At 54.0% G+C, this 9,465-nt stretch overlaps 1 long non-coding RNA gene across 1 annotated transcript; it reads right to left on the bottom strand.

Annotated features, from left to right (window-relative positions):
* Positions 1–1,714: 1,714 nt before the first annotated feature.
* Positions 1,715–6,781, bottom strand: LOC123949191. Its single transcript, XR_006820033.1, has 3 exons — positions 6,646–6,781; positions 5,856–6,068; positions 1,715–3,025 (listed from the first exon to the last, which is right to left on the bottom strand). It is a non-coding gene; the product is annotated as an uncharacterized LOC123949191 (long non-coding RNA).
* Between the last annotated feature and the right edge of the window lie 2,684 nt (positions 6,782–9,465).

The raw sequence follows: 9,465 nt of genomic DNA, 5'->3' as shown, positions 1-9,465 counted from the left end.
AAGCTGTGAGGCTGCTGAGGCCAGTCCCTCTGCCTGGTGTACGCTCTCCGTGCATAGCTGAATTTTTAAATCGCCCAATTGAAAATACTGACTCTTAATAGTGGAAAATGTGAATACAAAGTCTTCCCATCATTCAGGTCCTGATTTTGTGTGTCCCCACCCAGCCCCAGGAGCATCTCCAGACCCCGTCCCTCTCTTCTTGGCACCGCCCCCATGAGGGCTGCCACAAATCAGTCTTGCGGCTAAGTGTCACATGCAAGAGGCCAGGGACCATGTTCTTCTTGTTCTCACACTGTTCCCAGAGCCCAGAGCAAGCGTCTGGCTGATGGGAGTCAAACGATAAACATTTGTTGAGCAAATAAATTAAATGCACTGAACTAGGAGCTGTGGATATTCAGAGTAGTGAAATTTCAGACCTTTTTTATTTTTTTTCTGTATAGTTTTAAGTCAGTTCTATGTTTTCTAGAATGAGCATGTGTTGGTTTCATAACCAGAAGCTGCCCACCCCGCCCTCCCAAAAAAGTTTCCAAAAACAGAACAAAGAGGAACTTCTTCTCTTGACTCATGGCCCTGCTCCCCAGGCCCCCTCGCTGAGAGCCTGTCCTCCCCTGAGCTTCCTCTGCACCTGGCCCCGTGAGAAGCTCGGGTCACCCAGCAAGTAACGGACCCAGCACCAGCGGCCCCGCCCCAGGCCAGAGCGCCTTTCACTCCTCTGAAATCTCATCTCTGTTCTCCTCTGCCTCTGTTTTGTTTTGTTTTGTTTTTTGTTTTGTTTTTAAGATTTTATTTATTTATTTGACAGACAGAGATCACAAGTAGGCAGAGAGGCAGGCAAAGCGAGAGAGGGGAAAGCAGGCTCCCCGCCGAGCAGAGAGCCTGATGCAGGGCTCCATCCCAGGACCCTGGGATCGTGACCTGAGCTGAAGGCAGAGGCTTTAACCCACTGAGCCACCCAGGCACCCCTGTTTTGTTTTAATATTTAAGCCCCAGCTCTGCCATTCATTACCTCTGAGTTTTGGGTGAATAACTCAACACCTCAGTGCTTCCATTTTCCCCTCTTTAAAATGGGAATAATGCTAGTCCCTGCCCCAGAAGGTGGGTGATAGAATGAAGCGCCCACAAAGCACTTAGCAGCACACGCAGTCCAGGGTGAGGATCTGTAAAACGTTTGTTATTTCTTCTAGCAAGTCCTCCTCACGAGGCAGGCTGAGTCCGCTGCATGAATGACGTGCCCAACAGCACTAGTGGGTCAGACTGGAGACGGTACCCAAGTCCCAAATGAGATGCTGGACTCTCAGGAGCGAAGTCCCTTTACCCAAAGTCACTTGGCGAGGAAGCCACAGAGGCGGGATTTGACACTGGGTCTCACTGGCTCCTGACCCAGTGCTCCTGAAGTGTTAAGAACTGGGTGGACCATCTATGAGAAAAGGTAGGAGCAAATTCAGGCTCCAGAATGAGCCCAGATGCCTAGGATGGGCGGGAAACTGGTAAGAGAGAAGGTGGAGTCAGAGATCCTTCCAGACCCAGGCCAGCCCACCGACCTGCCAGGCACAGCAGCGGCGGGATGGGGAGGGCTCCCTGGGCTGGGTCTCCTCTTTCCCTCAGCAAGACCAGAGTCCAAATCCTAGAAGGAGTCCTTCTGTCCTCCTCTTTAGCCAATCACTCGTTCATTCATTCACTCACTTATCCAACGTTATTTATTGAATACCTACTGTGTGCCGGATAATATTCAGACAGCAGAGACCAAAACAGGTAAAAAGCCCACCTCTCCTGGAATGCACACAGCAATCAGGGAAGACAGACAATAACCACATTGATGAGTCAGTATTTGTTCTTTATGGAGGATGTAAGAGGGAGAGACTGGGTGGGGTGGGTGTTCTATCTCCTACAGATGTTCGGGAAAACCCTGCCGAGGGCAGCATCTGAGCAGGGAAAGTGGGGAGTCATGTGCCTATCAGGGGAGGAGGGTTCCAGGCAGAGGGGCAGCACCCCCTGTCCCCTCCCCTCTCCCACCACCATCTGTCTGTCCCTCACCCTTCTTCCACCTTCCCATTTTCTCCAGAAGATGCTCTGGAGCCCCAGGACCTAGATTCTGGGATAAGACAGCCCCGACTTCTCCATCAGCTGCAGGGCCATGGGCTTAGGTCTCTGCACCCACATTCTCTGTTCTGTAAAGTGAGGGGTTTGGAAAGCGAAGGATAGAAAATCGGTGTGGGCTGAAAGGGAATGAGGCAAAGAAGTTTCTGATGTGAGCCTGTACTTCTGACCCTGTGCAGAGCCTCCAGCCCGAGGTTCTCTTGTTCTCACGCAGTGCTGGGAGGTGTGGGGAGCAGAAATAATTACTCCATGAGGCAGAGGAGGAAGCTGAGGCCCGGCCCACCTGTATATTCACATGAAGGTAGAAACTTCCTCCCAGAGCAAGAGGAGGACCCATAAGTTCAGATTCCAGCTTTCCCGGGGGAGGTCCGGGGGACGCTTAAGACCCAACCCAGACTTGGGGCTGCAGGGACCAGAGAGGCTTGGGGTCTTCCTTGGCCTGGCCATCGTGGGAACATCCGTGGTGCTAGGGCAGAGAAGTGGGGGGTACAGACCCTGCTGGGAACCTGCGAGAAGCTGGGGTCGGCCCCATGCCAACAGCGCCCCAGTTGGCTGGAACACAGCGCACGGCCCACGGGGACAAGAGGGGATCCCAGATCCAGCCTACATCCCCACTCTCAGCACGCAAGAATGGTGTCTCAGCCCAAGTTTCACCTCCTCAGGGAGGCCTGCCGTGATCTTCTGACCTGAATTGCATCCCCCAGCTTGGTGCACGTCTTCCTAGTTTGTAAAACATATTCATCTGTGCAGGGATGGGGTCAGACCTGTCTCTCCCATGACGCTGCCAGCTGCGAGACCCCACGCTCGCTCTATAGAACCTCCATCACCAGGCGCAGCAGCGGCTTCATACGTGTTCATTGAACGCATCGTGGACGGACGCCTGGACACATGACAGGAGCCAGCATCTACTGGAAGCCTCGGCAAGCACCTGCAGGGAGCAGCATGGAAAGAGATAGATAAGCAGCTCCCTGCCTTGATCGAGAGTGACCCTGAAGGGGCCCAAGCAGAAAAGAGGTGACTGGTGGACAAGCAATTGCTACAACACTGCACGCTGGTGAAGCACTTTACAAAGTGCCTCCACTGCCCTCAACTCATTTAATCCTCAACACAGCCCTGTAAGGGCAACATTATTACCTCTGATGTACAGATGAAGACACTAAAGGATCAGCGAGGTAAAGTGACTTGCCCAAGTTCACACAGCTTCTAACTCCTGGAGCTGGAATTCAAGCTCAGTTCTATCTGGTTTCACAGAATGACAGTTAATATTTTAATATTTTATTTATTTATTTGTCAGAGAGAGAGAGTGCACACACATGTGCACACACATGGGGCAGGGGCAGAGGGACAAGCAGGCTTCCCGCTGAGCAAGGAACCTGATATGGGACTTGATCCCAGTACGCTAGGATCTTGACCTGAGCTGAAGGCAGGCACTTAACCGACTGAGCTACCCAGGCATCCCTGATGGCTGCATTTACTGAGCATCGACTAGCTGGATATCCACTACTATGCAAGAATAAATACCATCTCTGATTCTCACAGCATCTCCTTAATAGAGGTTATCTAGGATTTCCCTTTCAAACCTGAGAAACAGAGGCGCCGAGGGAGGTCACATGACTTTCCCAAGGCCACGGGAAGATAAGCAGCCCAGACCCACCCATCCAGAGCCCCACTCTGCCCCACCCTGCCCCACCAAGGCCCCAGCCCACCCAGAAAAGTCTGGAATCTGGGGACCTGCACTGAGAGGACAGAGCCAGGACTAGGAGGCCATAGGGCTGCTGTTAGGAGGGAAGATACTGCTTTGGTCCATATCCCAGCTCCACCACGTTCAAGCTATGTGGTCCCTCTGTCTCCATTCCCTGCTCTGATAAATGAGCGTGATCCTATACTACTCCTCCAGTTGCTGTAAGGCAGGACTAACCTGGGTAAAGGTTAGGACAGAGCGTGACAAATGCAATAAAGCCTCAGCAGGAGCGAGCTCTGGGATGGGTGGGGACCAGAACAGCTCTGAGTTCAGCAGCCCAGGGATCTGGGGGCTGGACGGTGACAAGCTCCTGAGTCAGCGTAGGACTCTAGCCCACACTGGGTTCTCTGTCTCAGGAGAATTCTGATCCTTGCCTGTCCTCAGCTGACCAGAGGGGAGGCGCCCGGGTGCGGCGTCAGGACCAGGTTCCCGATGGCTGGTGCCCAGCATGGGAAGGGGAGGGACAGGGAGAGCAGGCAGGACTGGACAGGGAGAGCAGGCGGGGCTGCACAGGGAGCTTCCTGGCTCAGAGCCCCATGTTGTTCAGAGGCCAGGAAAGCCCGGAGCCCCTCCTAGCCCCTAGGAGTGATTCACATTTGGTCTATGCCGATCCCAGTGACCCCAGTGACTGCGCTTTGCTGGGGGAACAGAGGGCACGTGGCACAGCTCTGGCTAGCAAAGCAAGAGAGGAACGTGGCAGGGACTTCTGGAAAAGGTTTCCTTGCTCTTAAGAAGGAATGAGGGGGGCGCCTGGGTGGCTCAGTGGGTTAAAGCCTCTGCCTTCGGCTCAGGTCATGATTCCAGGGTCCTGGGATTGAGCCCCACATCAGGCTCTCTGCTCATCAGGGAGCCTGTTTCCTCCTCTCTCTCTGCCTGCCTCTCTGCCTACTTGTGATCTCTGTCTGTCAAATAAATAAATAAAATCTTAAAAAAAAAAAAAAGAAGAAGAAGAAGGAATGAGCAACAGGAAGCAGGTCATTTGCTGCCTCTGGTCCCATCACGTGAGGCTGTGACACTCGGAGCAGACACAGCCCCCTCATGACCGTGAGGGAATGGCCCACTTTGCAGACGGCAGCATGAGAAAAGGGAAAGAATCATGGCCTGGGGGAGATTGCTGAGTCACAGAAGTAAGCAACTGGGCTCTGAACATCTCAGCTCCAAACGTATCTTTACCGTTCATGTTCATGCTCCTAGTACTTGGTTCTTCCACTGTTAATGAAAGCATCCTGGCTGACTCAGCATCTCCGCCTGACCTGCTCACCCTGCTTTGGGAGGACGTGGGTCAGGGATGGGGGGATGTGGTGGGGAGGAGGATGTGGGTCAAGAATGGGGGGATGTGATCAGGGATGGGGCTTCTCCGCATCTGAGGGGCTCCAACCAGGTGGGAGGTCCACCACCCCTCCAAGAGCTTGGATCCCCAGACCAAGTGCCAGAGGGGCATGGAGTCTCGGAAAGTCACTCCCCTGAGCCAGGGAGGGGCTCTAGATCCCTCTTTTGTCCAGTGGCCTAGAAGGTTCTGATTCTCACCCTTGAATCCTTGGGAACTGGATGTTCAGAAACCAACCCACTCCAACTGCCATGGTCATGCTGGGCTTGAAGTGACCACGTCCCAGGGCATGGGGACCAGACAGGCTAGGAGAGGGGTGGCGATGGGCAAGCTGGGCTCACCATCCTCGGTGGCTAGGGGGCAGGAGACACAACCGAGGACTGGTCTCGTCAGAGGGTGGGCCTGAGGGGCCTCAGGAGCCCCTGCTGCTGAAGTATGAGAATAAACGGCACCCAAAGGGCTCTCTGTAAAGTGCTGCCCCCCATCTAGCTCTCACAGTAACATGATCCCGGTACCCTGATCACCCCATCCGGGGCTTAATGGATAGCTGCTGGTTCTGTGGATGTACACGTGAATGAATGAGTGGACGCACGAATGGATGTAAGGACGAGGTCATGAACGAATGAATGAATGAGTGAATGAATGAATGAGCCCTGTCATTATTCCTATTATGGATATGCTCATAATTACCCCCAAACTCAGCAGGTTAAAGCAACATGCGTTGACTATCTCACAGTTTGGATGGAGTGGGAATCCGGGCACAGCTTAAGTGGGTCCCCTAGCTCAGGTGTCTCCTCGGCGACAGGCAAGGTAACGTCAGCTGGAAGACAGTCTCCCCAAGGCTCCACTGGACCAGGGGCCCGGGGCATCTGAGATGTGGGTCTGCTCAGCTCAGAGGCAGGCCTGGGGAAAAGGGGTGCAGTCTTTCCAGGGAATTGTGGGGACTCAGGTCTTGTGCTCACACCTGCACTGTCCCCTCCTTCCTCAGCCCTTCTAAGCCCTGCACCAGCCCCCACCTCCCACCAACTACCCATAGTTCCCAGCATCTACCTGCCCCGACCTGGACTCCACTGCCAAAGGCTGTGGGGAGCCCCAAGCATAGGCATTAGGTGGGTGCAGGGGTGTCGTGTCCTTCCACACGTCTTTCAGACAGAGCCAGCTTTATGGGCACATGACTGTGCAGTCACCGAGGAACCATGCTTGATTTTATGCTCTGCTGTTGCGGTCTTAAGAGGCTTTAATAATTATTTACCAAGGATCTTGAATTTTCATGTTGCCCTGGGCCCTGCAAATTACATACCTGGTCTTGCTTCCAGCCATCACTTCCCAGCGGCTTCACAGCCATTGCTTGAGGCCAAGAGAGCAGACACTATAAGCCCACTTTACAGATGAGAAAACTGAGGCCCCAGATTTGAATGTCAAAGAAAGCATCCTCCCCCAAATTCTCCTTCAATCCTTGATCACGTTGTGGGGTACCAACCTCAGACCCAAAACCTGGGAGGAAGTGGTTCTCAGGGGTCCCTCCAGTGTTTCCAAAGTGTGAGAGAGGAACATCCTGGTTGCTCCGACCCTCAGCTTATTCCCCTCAGGGCCTCCTCCTTAATCTCTTCAGTTTTGTTCTAGGAATTAACCAAAGGCCAACGAGATGAGAACCCCAACTCAAAGGGACCCCAGTGGATGGCCCTTGGGGAAATAATGACTCAGGGGGCTATCCCTATTTAACCCCACATACACCCTCACACGGCTCCCCCGCTCCCCACCCCGCATTTTGTCTCTGCTCTGGTGCCTTTACCTAGCAGGGTGAAGTCTCAAACCTGTTCCCTTCTAACCTCTGGGTCTAGAGATAGCAGAGAATCTGGAGACAGAGAGCAAAGGCTGGTAAGAGCCCCTTGGCAGGTGTTGCCATCTTTGGGGGAACTGAGATTAAGAAAGAGAAGTCAGAATCAAGAGTCAGGCAATGTTGGGCAGAGTTGAATTCGGGCTCTGCCACTGGTCCATTGTGTGACCTTGAGCATGTTTTGTAATCCCTCAGGCCTCAATTTCCGCATCTGTAAAGTGGGAGCAATAAGAAGCTAGCTCTGGGGCGGCTGTGACAAACACTGGGGATACTGCAGACACAAGTGCTTTGCAAGCTGCCTTATAAGCTGGAGGGATGAGTCAAAACCCCTTCTGGGGGCGCCCGGGTGGCTCAGTCGGTTAAGCGTCCGACTCTTGATTCCTGCCCAGGTCATGATCTCAGGGTTGTGAGATTGAACTCCGCCTCAGGCTCTGCGCTGAGAATGGAGTCTGCTTAAGATTCTCTCTCTACAACCCCCGCCCTCCGCCCCTAAAAAACACAAAACACACACCAAAAAAACAAAAAATAAAACCTCTTCCACCACACTAGCTCTGCTGGGCCTCGTCCCTGTGCCCAGGGAACCCAGGGCATGGCTCTAGCCTGTCTCTAGCAGGGTGCCTGGTTCTGAGTCTTTCTCCCCGCATCCGTCTGAGAATGTCCAAAGGGCAGGGAGGGTGGCCCTTCCCCTGGAGTACCAGAGCTGGGCTCTGAGCTTGCAGCTTGGCGCATGATGAGGAGGTTGCCTTTGAAGCAGATGACCCAGGTGAGCATCCCACCTGGGCTCCTTGTCACCCGTGGGGTGATCGTTACAGAGGGCTTAACCTCGCTGAGCCTCAGTTTCCCTGCCATATCAGGGTGGGCCCATCACTTGCTCCATAGAGGATAGAGAAGATGAAATGAGGTAGACGAGCCATGCAAAACACTGAGCACAGCTTCAGGCTCTGGTACACAGTAGGTGCTCAGCAAGGTGCCAAAGTGAGTCAGCTAGAAAATTCACAAGGGTAAGGAGAAGGCTTGCACCGATCACCTGCCATCCGGTCTGTCAGTACGCATGCACACACGCACACTGCTCCTCCATGACACACCACCCCCACCCCAACCTAAAGCCCAACTTGCACCAACAGCTGCTTCCCCATTCCAAGGACTCTGCTCTCCCCGCCTAGAACATCTGGAACATTCTGCCAAAACTGCCGCTGGGGGACTCAGCAACCTCCCTCCCCCACTTCCTGGCTGTGGGAAAGAGTATGCAGAATTCCCTGATGTTCCCGAAATCTCCTTCAGAAGCCCCTTCTCCCTAGAGGCCAGCGGTCCAGCTGCAGCAGCTCCCCAGCCTCCCAGGCCGACACCCACCCCCCCCCCCCCACCCACGGCCCCTTACTTCTACCCTCTGCCCACGCCTCCCCTCCCCCTGTTCTTTCCTTCACTCTCTCACCTCATCTGCCCCCCCAGAAGCCACACCCACCCACGTCTCACTTTGCATGTGGGGAAACTGAAGCTGTTTCAAAAAATGGATGTGCACGGGGCGCCTGGGTAACTCAGTGGGTTAAGCCTCTGCCTTCAGCTCCGGTCATGATCTCAGGGTCCTGGGATCGAGCCCCGCATCGGACTCTCTACTCAGCAGGAAGCCTGTTTCCCCCTCTCTCTGCCTGCCTCTCTGCCTACTTGTGATCTCTCTCTCTCTGTCAAATAAATAAATAAATAAAATCTTAAAAAAAAAAAAAAAAGGCTGTGCAGGTCAGTGAAACAACGCACACAAGCAGCCTGGTCTGGCACCTGGTTGGGTGCTCAGCATCTACCTCTTGCCTTCCCCTTGCCTTCCCCTTCTTGTTTTTCCTCCTCTGCTCTCCAGCTCCACAGCTCAAGCCTGGGATGGGCAGGGAAGGGGGCAGCCGGCTGGGAGCTGTGGGCCTGGGGTGGGTGGGGGGCGGGGGACCACGGGCAGCGGGGAGCCGGCAGCCAGTCCCTCCTGTCCTCCAACCTCTGCTGCCCAGGACATTGTCAGCCACCAGCCTGTCACTCGGCCACGGTGCCTCCCATATGAATAATAGCCCTTTAATTAGTATATTATAGGAAGACGGGCCCGTGGCAGCGTCTTGCTAGAAATGCCAGCAGCAATTCAGCAGCAGCGAGGAGATGGACGGATCCTGTATTACACGGAGCTCCGCAGCCTCCCTGCCACGGAGCGCGCCTCCAAATGAGATTTCTTTCTCCCTGAAGAAAACAATTTGGTCTCACTCTCTTCTCTTTCTTTCGCCGTGTTTCTTTTTTTTTTTTTTTTTTTTTACCCTCCTCTGATTATCAGGATTGGAAACACTTACAGAGGCTGGTTCATTGTTTTCAGATTCAATTGGGCCCAGGGAGTTGGGAAGGGAGCCTTCCGCACCCAGCTGGGCTGCCGTGGTCGGGGAGGAGGGGGAGTGGCAAGGCTCCGCTCTGGGGCCCTTTTGGTCACGACGATGACGT

Source organism: Meles meles, chromosome 8 (genome assembly GCF_922984935.1).
Source record: "Meles meles chromosome 8, mMelMel3.1 paternal haplotype, whole genome shotgun sequence".
Taxonomy (NCBI): domain Eukaryota; kingdom Metazoa; phylum Chordata; class Mammalia; order Carnivora; family Mustelidae; genus Meles; species Meles meles.
The sequence above is the reverse complement of the archived record's forward strand: the minus strand, read 5'-3'. Positions and strand labels throughout refer to the sequence as shown.